The 12,964-nt window shown below is 41.6% G+C and overlaps 1 protein-coding gene across 5 annotated transcripts in view; it reads right to left on the bottom strand.

Moving 5' to 3' along the window:
• The window catches only part of OSBPL1A (oxysterol binding protein like 1A), an 82,940-nt gene that overhangs the window by 43,260 nt on the left and 26,716 nt on the right, over positions 1–12,964 (bottom strand). Inside the window, exon 1 of one of the 5 annotated variants that reach the window (XM_071554657.1) lies at positions 11,176–11,392. The exons of 3 other annotated variants lie outside the window; for them this stretch is intronic. The gene's annotated coding sequence lies outside the window, so the exon portion shown is untranslated. Of the gene's footprint in view, positions 1–11,175; positions 11,393–12,964 lie in introns of those variants that run through there. One more of the 5 variants, XM_071554658.1, reaches the window with a different exon arrangement.

Raw genomic sequence — 12,964 nt, 5'->3', positions numbered from 1 at the left:
ACAGCTATGGCACATCAAAAAAATGTGTGACAGCTCACATTAAAACAACAGAAAAGTGTTCCAAAACAGATGCAATTCAATTTCATGAATCTCTAAATTCATGAAGCCCTAAAGCATGCAAATATTTTATAAGAAATTTTCGGAGTTCTGATCTGTTTACACACAGGCCTTTCCACACAGTCCTCTTGCTGATCACCACTCTGCAGCATCATCAACCACAAGGAAGTTGTGACAAACATCTGCTATCCTAAACATATGTTAAAGCCTTGCAAGCATAATTGCATCACAATACCATTTACTGGAGCAAACTAGCTCTTGTAAACTTCATCACAGCCTTGGTTCACCCCAGGGAAAGGAGGAATGATCCAAAATAGGTCATACTTTACTTGAACCATTGCTTCTGGCTTAGATTTCCCCTCTCTCTGTGCTATAAACTTGCCAGTTACCTGGCTTCAGAGATCTATCAGACCTGAAAACAGAATAGTTAGATAGGGCTTGCCAGTGACTTGAACTGCTGCTCATGCAAGTACTGAAATGCAAAACAAGATGTGATCAGTTAATCAAGGAGGTAAGCTGAGCTCACTGGTGATAGGCAAAGGGTTATTTACTGTATCACAAAACAGCATTAGTCCTCATCTCCGAAGTCTGCCCAGCTGACTCTACAGCTACAGCATCAGAGTACCACATCTTACTGAGATCATCAAATTCAAAAGAGTAAGAAAACTTCTGAGGCTAATGTAACATTTGGCTTTCTTTCAGGTACATATAGAGAAAACATCACCAATAAAGTTTCTTTTTGTACAAAGGCAGAAAGACCCCCATGCACACAAGCAAACTCCATACATACCAGCTGAGTCCTGGTAATCTGTTCTCTTACATCCCAACCCAAAGTCTATAGAAGAAAGCAAAGACTTCGTAAATCAAGTCATATGACTCTGCCTCAGTCATTGCCCAGATGAACACAATGGTTCATTGTTAGTTACTAACTACGAACACTCACCTCAAAAGTTCAAGAGGAGGAGTTTAGCAGGGCTGACTTGGAAAGCCTACACTTCATTCTTCTGAGCACAAAGTTATAGTATTTCCCTATATTTGATTTATTACTAAAATAAAATAAAGATATATTTTAATAAGTTATGGATATAAAAATAATAAAATTCTGCTAATGAAGGAAAGGACCAGATACGATCATAAAACAAATACAGCAGAAGAATTGCTAAAAGAAAGAGTCAAGCTACTGTCCACCCAGAAGAAACTCATGCTTTGGCAGGATCATGTCAACACAGATAGACATCTAGGCAGTAAGAGAACTGTTTTTCCAAGAGAAAAGCTGGAGATGCTGAGAGCACCCTTCTTCCAGCATACATGCCTAATATAAAAATTCATCATTTGACACTGCCTGGAATAACAGTTTCTGAACTATCCACATGCTAGGGACAAAGACTGTTTGCCTCCCACCTTTCCCTCCTAAGACACTAACACTTCCTCCTCCTCAACACAGACCTTGCTGCCTTCCTTTCCCTCTCCTGTTTCCACATTTGGCTAAGTCAAAGCCTGTTTATTCTTAGGCTGATGAAGCACTACAACTTTAACAAATGGAGAATGTCACAGTTCTGAGCCAGGAACCTGTCTAAGAGCACAAGAACAAACTGCAACTACTTAATTTCTGTTTGCAGATTAGAAGGGCGGTTTTGGCTTAAAAGCTTGGGTTTAAGCTTTTCTATCAGAGAAACTCTTTTCTTCAAAATGATTCTGTATGGATCAAGACTTAACAGAGCTTTTTCTGGTTTATTTCTAAAGTGAGACTCAATAGAAATTCTAAATTTTCCTCTCAAAAGTATTCATTTATTACATTTTACTTAGACTTAACTGTAAACTATAAATCTCATGAAGTGTACTTAGGTTTAAGAGCTGCAGAAGGTGCTAGTTTCCAGAGAACACTTCGCCCCTACTTGTGTTCCAGCATTATAATACCGATTAGTCAAATATCAGAAGTTTAAAGAAAAACCTTTCCAATTTTGTCATTTTGTGTGAAGTATTGTTTCTATTCTGAGTAAAACTGAAATTAAATATGGCTGCTATTCACACTTGCCAATAGTAATGCCAAAACAAGCTGGGACTCATTGGCAGCAGTTTGGGAAGTGCGTTTCAGGTTGCAGAGCTACAAGATTACCAGGAAAAAAACCACACCCCAGAGATATTTTGCTGCCCTAGTAAGATTAAGCATTCATGTTCTCAGAGGTGTATGCTACAAGCAACCTTACTCAAACTCAAGGTCTCACCCAAACTGATTATACTGATGCAAGCAGAACCAGAACACTATATTGCTGCATGATTTCAGATCAGGTAGGGACTTTTTTGTGTGTCTTTTCCCTTTGAGAGACTCTGGACATCTTTGAAGTTTGCTGGTCTCAAACAGAAAGACCAGACTTTAAGATGCAAGGGTTCTTAAGAATGCATACAGGAAACATTTCCTTTTTGTTCTTAAGGACTGTTTTGAAAATAGATCTTAAGGCAGTTTTGATCTAACTACTTCCCTTAAGTATTTTTCAGTATACACCACTGATTACTTTGATCAACCCCTTTGTATTCTTCCCCCCACATTTCTTCCCGGATGGATTACAAGTGAATGCATGTAATATTTTCTCTTTTGAAGCAACTGTCATGTTCTTGCCATGTTTTTGTTGGCTCTTACTAGCTTACTAGTGCTGCTACACAACTGGACTCAGTTGTTGACTCAGAGTGAAACAGCTTCCTATTAAAAAATTAACACTTCTGAAGCTGGTTGTCTGTCCTACAAGCTCCATATTGGCAATCTAGTTAATTATTCATGAAGCATAACTGTCAGGGTTTCTTTAAAAGCAATCCCAAAACAAACATGCATGCTGTATAGCTGTTCTGCATTTCTGAAAAACTCAAATGTCTCAATTGATAGTTTTTGTTTAATTTTGGATGCTAACCAAATTAGTTAAAAGTAAAAAATGCTACACAGACTAGAAATCAACAGTGAGTTTTACAGTGAAGTGTTGGAATTGTGATCTCCAAATTAAATCCACCTTGGAAAGCATTCTTACTTGCTATAGCCCTGAACAGGCTTTCCAATGTTACAGAATCAGACTTCAAAGACAGATGCAAATGCAAAAGTCCCACTTCTACAGATGTCAGACGGACTCGCAGAATTAAGAAGACTGTCTTTCCTTAGGGTCCATTTTCCTCTGAGACATTATTTTTGTCTTTACTCCTTAACAGGCAACAGTCAGTAGACAACAGCCAGGCCCTGGGTAGGCTGACGTGACATTTCCTGAAATTACAGTATGTCATGTGGACCTCTGTCCAGCAATTAGGGCCAACAGATAAATATGGTTTGGAATACGGAAATACAATGCAGAACGACTATATAATCCAAATATTCTAATTCAGTGGAACAGATCTTCTCTCCTTATGAATGACCTCAAACATTTTTGCCCTTATCTGACGAAGGCTTTTTATTGTTGTTGAGTTTGTTTGGAGTTTTTTGCACTTTTTTTTTTCAAGAACACTGTAGCAAAGCTATTTACTGGTAAGTCTTCTATTTAATACTCCCCAATATGCAATCCAGTAGCATCTACACCTCAGAGGAAGAAGAGATCCCAGACTAAACTTCTAATAAGCTCTTTTACAAAATTCTCCAATAAAACCCATTGGCTGCTAGAAGATAGGTTTGATGAAGGTCTAAAGAAAATACCAAGGATTCTCCCTGGCCCAAGCTGAAACAGGATCTGACAGCCTAGAGTGACACACCAACTTTTTAGATTTGATTAACTGTACATGGGAGCAAAGACAATAGTAAAAAAACCGCTGGCCTTCTATTATCAGCGAATCTTTGACACTTGGTTTCCTAAAACTGCTGTACTGGACTGCCTCTTAAGTACTGTTTGGATGTCTGAGGATTGTTCAAGCTAAAGAAGGGAAAGCTCGGGGCAAATCTGATCCATCTATATAAACCCCTGGGCGGTCCCGTGGTGTAATGGTGAGCACTCCGGACTCTGGATCACAAGGTCGTGAGTTTGAGTCTCAGTGGAGACTGTCCCCTGGCAGTCCGATGCCTCCCTGCCATCCCATCCCGTCAGATCTCGTATGCTCAGCAGGGTCAGACCTGGTTAGTACCGGGTGCTGTGACAGTCCCGAGGACTTCACTGTCACTGTCCAAGCTTGCTCAGCCATGGCAGATAGACCTCAGGACTGAAACGGTGGGGCCAGTTCTGCGCACGCTGTGCCTCACCTAAAACATCCACTGCATAGGCTTGAAGGGCACACCCACGTGGGGAGAGCCCTTCCCAAATCTTCGTTCACAAAGTCTGGCCATACGTACATATAAACCCCTGAAGAGAGGGTGCAAATACAACTAAGCCAGGCTCTTCTCAGTGGTGCCCAGCGGCAGGACAGGAAGGAATACGCACAAACTAAAAGACAGCAAATTTCCTTGAGAAACACTTTTTCACTGCAAAGGTGACTGAGTACTGGCACAGGTTGCCTGGGGAAGCTTATTATCTATCCTCAGAGGTACTCCAAAGCCATCTGGACATGATGCTGAGCAACAAACTCTAGCTGGCTCTGCCTGTGCAGAGGGGTGGACCAGAGGACCTCCAGAGGACCTCCAGAGGCCCCTTCCAACCTCAACCATTTCCACTTTGTTATTCTGTGAGTTAATAGTTTGGGCTCTGGCACAAAATGCATCTTTAGAGCTGGAGGAGATACAGGTCAGACAAAACTAGATTTCTGCTATCCATAAGCACAGATGCAACTGTCTAAGGTTTCAAGCAGTCTAAAAGGCTCAGCCAGCTCATTTTAACCTCAATTTGATTTGTCTGACCTTGCAGCAAGCGGTTTCACTGGAAAAACAGAAAACCCAATTTGGATGCATGGCACAGAATACATCCACAATTAATAGTTTTGTAGGCACTTCCAGGAAGGTATGAACTACCGACTTGTGGATTACCACATGACCTAGAAGAGCTATACTATCATCTTGACAACTTCAAATTATTCCCCACCACAGTGATAAAATCCCTGTGTATGACTGTGCCCCATTAGTTTATGTCTACCCGGTCAAACCCTCCAAGCTCCTGCAGATGCTTTTCTGCTACAGCAGACCTGCACAAAGCCTAGAGGCTGATGCTCAGACCCATTACACTGAGTATTTCCAGACAAGACCAGGGTAGTTTCATCCTCCCTGACCCCTCTCCCACCATAGTTCTTTACTCAAAAAAAGGGACGTGCAATAACAACATTATTATATTTTAAGATTAACAAGAAGCTGTATTTCTATTCAAAGGTCAAAAAACATACCTGAACATGCTTTTGTTGAGGAAGCAGTATAGCTCTGTCAGCACAAAACCCTCTGAAGCAGATCAGAAAGTTTAGAATCTATTTCTATGCTAAAAAGTACCCCTACATTATGAATGCACACTACAGACCTCCTTCAAAAAGCTATGCTTTAAAGCCATTCTCAAAGTTTCCTAGCGTAGCTTTGGATCCAACAGTTATTGTATTGATGTCCAAGTTATAACAATAATAATATAACAGTGACAAGCATGAGAGGAGGGGAAACATTCCTATTTAAAATCACTGAGTCTACATTTACCTTACAAGTGGCTTAACAAGAAGCTATACAAGCAAAGTAAACACATCACACCTGCCACTTCCAAAGATGAGATATTCAGATGAGGGCTATGCTTAGAAAACTGAACAGCCCTTATAATGGATTCTTCAGGATATTCACAACAAATGGATACACTTTATTTGTAAGAGGGCCTCTATTTGACCACTACTTTGCAGCAGCATTCAGTTCATTATAAATGGAGTGTAATTTGTTTCTTGTGTGTTTTCAATTATCCTAATAGGATAGCATAGGTTGGCATTTCCCATTTGTACATTACATCGAACACATTTAGTTTTGAAGTATATTATTGATGCATTTAAAGGAGAGGGATGTTAAGAAAAATACAAGCACTATGGACAAAGAATTTACTAACATTGCTTTATGACCAGGCCTGGCATGTACCTTCAAGGAAAACTACACCACCAGTGATCTATTTTCAGTACATGAATACTTTCTAAACACAGCCCACCTACCAATTCTAGTGATAACCTCAGTGACTCAGCAGTCAGCATTACAGTAAAGCATTTCTGCACTGGACAGCACAACAAGATGAGATAACACACTTCTGAATATTGATATTAAAACAAAAAAAGCTTTTAAATTCATTGGCTGCCTTGGGGGGCAGAGAGAGGAGAGAAGGAGGCCACAACATTTGGTAACGAGATTTTAAAAAATCAGACAAAAGGTCAAATTTCAGAACTGCTTACCTTATTAAAAATGGTATCAGCTCTGATGAGTCATAGAATAAAAAAAAAAAGGGCAAAAAGCAGTTTTTGTTGAAATACTGTGATTGTGCCCAGGTGAAGTTAAAAAGAAAAACCCACAACAGACAACACATGCTTCCACAAGCACCAGTACTGCCTAAATGGGAAATCATCCATTTAATTCTTCATGGCTAAGAGACCCCTATATTTCATGGAATCAGAAGTGACTAATATAAACCAAATAAAAACACAGCAAAGAAAAGCAGAAAAGAAGCTTAGATTCAGTCAACCTCCTTTACTCAAGGAAAGGCTACAGAATTACACATGGACAGCTCACTAGCCTGTATCACTGATGTTTAAGGAAGACAAAACATACCAAAATCCCAACACATGAAAAATTTAAGATGATTTAACAACTATTAAGTGACACAAAGCCTGAAGTTACTTATGCTACTCAGAGATACTGCCTTTCAAACAACTTTACACAAGCACATGCATAATAAAGAGTTAAATATTCTATCTCCCTCAAAAGAACATTTCAATATCCAGTACTGGACCAGGATACATGGAGTTTATTTTTCGTAAGTGTAGAAATTACTTTTTAAATTATTATTCTAAGAAACTAGCTCTTATCAGTTTTACATGGAAAAGACATATTTTTATACATTAATTTTTATAAATTAAGTTTTGAGAAAGAAAGGTCAAGAAGGATAATACATCTCCAGGGGATCAGTAAATGTGTGTGACCACAGTAACTCAGTTCAGTGTTCTGATGTTTCATGCAGGCTGAGACTCAAAACCAGACCACTCAGCCAGACTGCCACGGCAGTCAATTATCTGACACATTTGCACGCAAAATCCCAGCAAACAAAGTGTGGTGCTATGCACAGAGGCTAAATACTGTTTTTTCACTGCTTTTTTCCTGAAATTCTACCAGTCCTTAGCTAACAAAACAGTGGCTGGCTGGGAGCTAACAACTTTTAGAACTCTGCTGTTCATCTGCTCTTCCACAGCACATCAAATACAAAGTACACCAGAACACTGAAAAGCTGATCCGCTTTACATGTCATTATAATATCACAATGACATTAGAAGAATAAAAGCGTGAGGGCGCACCCTCCTCACTCCAGTTTGTTTTTCAAGTATGAAGAGGAAAACAAATACTAATCTCACAGCACTAAGTAGTGAAAACACTGAAAGACAATATCCATGTTACACATTTCTTTTCTGTTCCTCTCTACCAGCTTAGAGATGAGAACACCACTTTGCAAATTCATTCATAGAAAACTGAATTCCTAACACATATTTGAGAAGTCTACTCTATCAAATACTACTCCATTAAAGATTACTGCTTGGTTTTTTCCCCTGCAGCCTCAGTTAAGACTGTTTTCTCCATGTTTTTGCATTAAAATTATACACTCAAACAAGTCACAGACAAGAGCTTAGAAGTAAATCTCAGAGCAGAAGCTGCAAAAGCACAGTGAGGAGGAGCCTCATTTCAAACTAATATGCTTTTATACAGCATTTCTCCAGAGGCCCATGAATGGATTCCTAGTTAGTTTACAAGGCTGCTTAATAACAGCCACCAACAAAACATGTATCTACAGGCCAAGCTTTGAAAAAGCATTAACCCACTATATAGAGTGTAAGAACAGGTTAGCAGTGTGCTTGGAGTGGAGAAACAGTGCGGAGTGGAGAATGTCTTCAGTCAAATTGTGTGACCAGCTCCCATACAGCTCCTTTGAGCTACAAGTCAGCAATTTGCCAATATAACCCATCACCAGCTGCAAGGAAAAAGGCTAACTTTGAAGTGCACAGTCTTGAGAAAAACAAACAAAAATCAATCCCATCAAAACAAATAAATCATCAGCCCAAATAAAAAGCATCCAGAATTGGGACCCTGCTGTACTACAAAGGCTAGTAGCATTCACCTTTTACCCTAGACTAACATCCAGGTGTCCTTCTGCGAGCCAGAACCATCTGCCATGCAGAAGCCTTTCCTATACAGCACTTGACTAAGGATCTTATCTGCTGCTTCAAACCTTAAACATTCTGTCAACACAGGTAATACCCTTTTATATAAAAAAACCCCCAGTAATATTTACTTACCTTTTCCCTGAAAGGAGACTCAGTATATATTATTTTAACAAGCTTCTGTCTGGGCTGCTACTTAGCTTCACTGCACACTCTGGTGAGCTATTGAGTCTTGACTGCTCTAGGAAAATCTCAGAAAAAAAAAAAGTTATGTTCTTTAATTCTCCTACCTCTTAGGTATTTCTGACTAGCTAAACTCTCTCTTTTACCTATTTCTGATAGGGATGTTGCCTTCACAGACCTGTATCTAGCTTTCCATCTGTAAGGCTGCAGTACAGTGGCAGAAAAAAAATGCATCCAGAGGAAGAACACTATGCCACCCACAAACATTTCACTGTCAAGTTCCTCTAACTATAACATCTTTGCTATAGAACTTTAGCACAGATGAAAGACATGCACATACAGCATGCAAAAAACAGTACAGCAAGAATCATCAAGGCATGACTAGAACTGTCAGCATGCAGGAGAAACAACCTTCCAAATGACTTTCCTGTCAGTAGCTTTTTTTCTCTTCTACACCATTCCCATAAAACATTCCACAACACTTGATATCCCATGCTCCTTTGTATAAGTCAAAAACACAAGTCTTCACCTGGGCATCTGTTTGATCATGGAGAACCTTCTGATGAATTTGTTACTTTCTACCAAGATTCAAGCTGCACTAGGTGTAATTCTACCACATTTCTACTCATTTAGAAGAGAGGAGCAGAAAGAGGATCAGTCAGTTGCAGATTCATACAGTCAATAAATGTTTTTTTTAATACAAACACAACTTGAGTCTCTCAACACCAAATACTTCTTGCTGTATCCAGTGCAATTATCAACTGTCTGAAAACTGCTCTCCTTTCCCCAAGTTTACAACCTGAACAGTATTTCAGTTGTTCAGGGCATTGGCTACAGGTCTCTACACACTGAGGTTTTGCCTTGATTTCCACTACTTTCAGCAAGAGCTGCAGAACACAATGGACGACATAATTTCTCCATGCTCCAGTGACTGAAAGGAAAAGAAAAATAAAAATAGGGCTGTCACTGGTTTCTAAGCACAAGAAGAAAACAGTAGAGAAACACAGGCAGTGGTTTTATCACCTAAGGCACTTAAGACTACACTGTTTTAGGTCTAGTACAACAGCCAGCCAATACATGATCCCCTTCCCAGATCTAATTTAGTCGTATAGTTAACCTTCTTCGCTTCTCCAATTTTGAGCCCCTCACCTCCTCTTCAGCTCCCTCCCACACACCAAAGGCTCCCGAGCCTTTTTAGAGGTTAATGAAGCTGCTAATATTGCCAAGTGGCAGAAAAGAACTGCTGATGGAAGCCAGGACTTTTAGACAGTTTTGCTCAGGGTGCCCTTATCAGCACTTCTCCCTTGACTGCAGCGTGTCATCACTGCTCCCTTCACTTGCACCCCCACATGGAAACATAATAAAAAGTCTCATTAAGGAATCATATGGGCATAGCCTACAGGCTTTTTCATTCACAATACAGTAAGGTAATAAGAAGGTTTGAGCAATAACAGCCATGCTCATACCCATCTCACAGACAACAAACCAGACATGTATAAAAGACAACTATTTGTATGCCAAAGAACATGCATGCATGCATTCAACAAAACACACACAGACACAGCTAACCCTCACAAACTCCATTATGTTTCCAAGAAATATGAAATAAACTAGCACCGTACACAGCACTTTTAGAACTTAATAAATGCTAGCTGAACTATGTGCACATTTTTTATTTACTATATGTCAATTATACATACAAGAGATAGCATGTTACACCATGGTGAAGATAATCAAGTTCAAGGACTATGACCCACAGTATTTTGATCTTAAAAGTTTATGTAAAAAGAACAAGCTTAATTTGTTATGACAAACTCTCCACAGCTAAATACACAACTCACTTAATGTAAAAAATGAATAAACCTTTTCTGAATGCCTTATCAGATAAGGTTTATCATCAGCTTGTAAACAAATCCCTTTTTAAAACAAAAACAAACTAGAAAGAATGATAGGCTTGCAAAGGCTGAAGATCCAAAGCCACTACAAATGAAGTCAGGTTACAACTGCTATCTGTTCTAAACTAACGCAATACGAGCTCTTAATTTACTGTTAAATATAGCCCTTGCTGGTAAAAGTGAACCTTAGGACTCAAGATACCCATCAGCACACTTTCTTTAGCACTGGTTAGTAAAGAAGCAACGTAAAAAAAAAGGAAAAAAAAGCTAATTCCTTTAAGTAATACCTCTCCTGTCGGTTTCACACAGCTTCAGCACATGGAGCTCAAGTACTAGAGATGAATTTTAAACTCACTCAGAAAACGTTGAAGACAGAATAGCGTCCAAAGAACCTTAAGTTAAAACTCCTCCTACAACTATATAAAAATAACTTAGAACATACAAATTGCTAGAAACGCATTGCTTTAGGAATGCGGGTTCTGATATCTGCCAGCAATAGTCCAAGGAAAGTCCTGCTTAGAAACAGTACTTACTAACCTTGTGCCCAAAGTCACTGCAGAAAACGTTTCAAATTGTGCTGGCTCCGCCACCAGCGCCTCAGTAAACACTCAGATTAAAGCAACCAAATTACCTGCGGTTTGCCCCCTCACATGTTTAAACTGTTTCGCAAAAGTATCTGCGCTTATCTCTGCCTGACACTGACGCGTTCATCCCAATGTCAATAAGGGAGCAGAGCCACCACCACGACAGCACCCAGCGCATCACGCACGCCACATACCGCGGGACGGATTCCGGGCAGGCCGGCGCTCGGCGGGGAGGCGCCCGGGGCTGCAGCAGCAGCACCTGCGAGGCCGGCACAGCGCAGCGAGCGGCGCCTTCACCTTGCACGGCCGCCACCGCCACGCCGCGGGCTCCGCGGCCGCCGCAGGGCGGGGCGGGGGAGGCGCGCCCGCCCCGCTCCGCTCCGCTCGCCGCAGCGTCCCGCCGGGCGCTGGGGAAGGGCGGAGGAGGAAGCCAACCCGAAACGGCGGGGCGGCCACAGCCCGGCTCCCAGCCCGGCTAAAAATGGCCTGCCAGCCCGAGCGCTCCCGCCCCTGCCGCGCCCCCGGGGCAGCGCTGCCACCGCTCACGGCGCCGCGACTCCCCGGGCGGGGCGGCCCCGCAGTGTGCGGTCCCCGAGCCCGCCGGGGCCGCCCCGCACGGGCCCCGCCGCAGTGGGTTATTTTCGGAAGCTCCCCGCTCCCCTCTGCGGTGTCAGAGCCGCTCCCGCCGTGCGGAGCGCGGAGGTCACGCCTTCCCCGGCGCGGGCGGCGGGCACAGCGCGGGCCGGGGCGCTCCGAGCGGCCCCCGCGCCCGGCCCTGCGGCGGCACCGGGGAGAAGAAGCTGCGGGCAGGTGGAGCCTGCGGGTATCACGCTCATGCACCATTCCTAGCGCAAGGAGAAGACGGCTGAACCTTTCCCTTTTTTTTAGCGCGGCATTAGCGGTTTCATCCACAGACTGCGCGATTACGCTACAATTGACATAGCACAGTAATGAGCAACACTAAAGTTTTCTCTAGAACGCAGAAAGTCCGTTCGCTGTGGCTATCCTTACTGAAGTTAGCAGCCTCTCCTCAGTCAATCAGAAGCTTCTGGTATGCTGACAATTTTAGGTTAGAGGGAAAAAGAATTCTCCTTAAAGAGGTAAGATAAAAAGGTACCAAGCTTGAAAAACGTTCCTTTTAGAGATAACCAGATTTCATGGGACATGCACAATAGGGTTGCAAGGTTATATGTATTGCTTGTGCAATGCTAACTGAACTACAGTCTAGAAGTCAACACTGAACAGCAAAGAACAGGGCTCTGATTTAACAAAGACAACAAAGCCAAATCCTGTGGGTTTAAGAATAGAAATGCTCAATGAATGTAATTTCACAGAAAGGTGCAAGTCCTAGGAAGAGATTGCAGCCGTAATTTCCCTTATGATCTTACAGCTTCTTTAAAAGCCTCTTATATGCTGGAATTGCAGCAGTTTGAAGTTTAAAAATACCAAGACACAAAGCTCTCCAGGATCACATCATCTCCCTGTCATGACCGACTGATTTAACTAGCTATGGTGGAAAATCAAGTTCACACCTCAGCCTATCCCTCTATGCCCAAATCTATGCGCTTCCAGATTAAAATAAGGCCTCTATTACAGCTACTGAGACCGTTCAAGTTCAAGTAAGGTGAAATTACAATTTCACCATATGTTTTGCTATACTCCACTCTGGAAAGCTATTTTAGTCTGGCTTGAAGCAAGATGCCAACACATTTAAGGAATACTAACTAACACTATACACCCACTGTTGCAACAATTTCCTCCTCATCTGAAAATGAAGCTGGCAACTTTAATATCAGACTTTTTTAAAGAAAAAACTTAATGTAAAAAAAAGCAGTGCTTGTTCCACTCTGCTAGAACTTGACTCAAGTAAGTCTAAAAGACTCGTGACCAGAGACAAAAGGGCTTGGAAAGGAATGAAAAAAAATCCTAAACCAAACCTAAACAATGAAGCCAGTGTTTCCAGCTCACTGTTAAATAACTAGA

Source organism: Pithys albifrons, chromosome 4 (genome assembly GCF_047495875.1).
Source record: "Pithys albifrons albifrons isolate INPA30051 chromosome 4, PitAlb_v1, whole genome shotgun sequence".
Classification (NCBI taxonomy): domain Eukaryota; kingdom Metazoa; phylum Chordata; class Aves; order Passeriformes; family Thamnophilidae; genus Pithys; species Pithys albifrons.
This window is presented reverse-complemented; position numbering and strand designations above follow the sequence as displayed.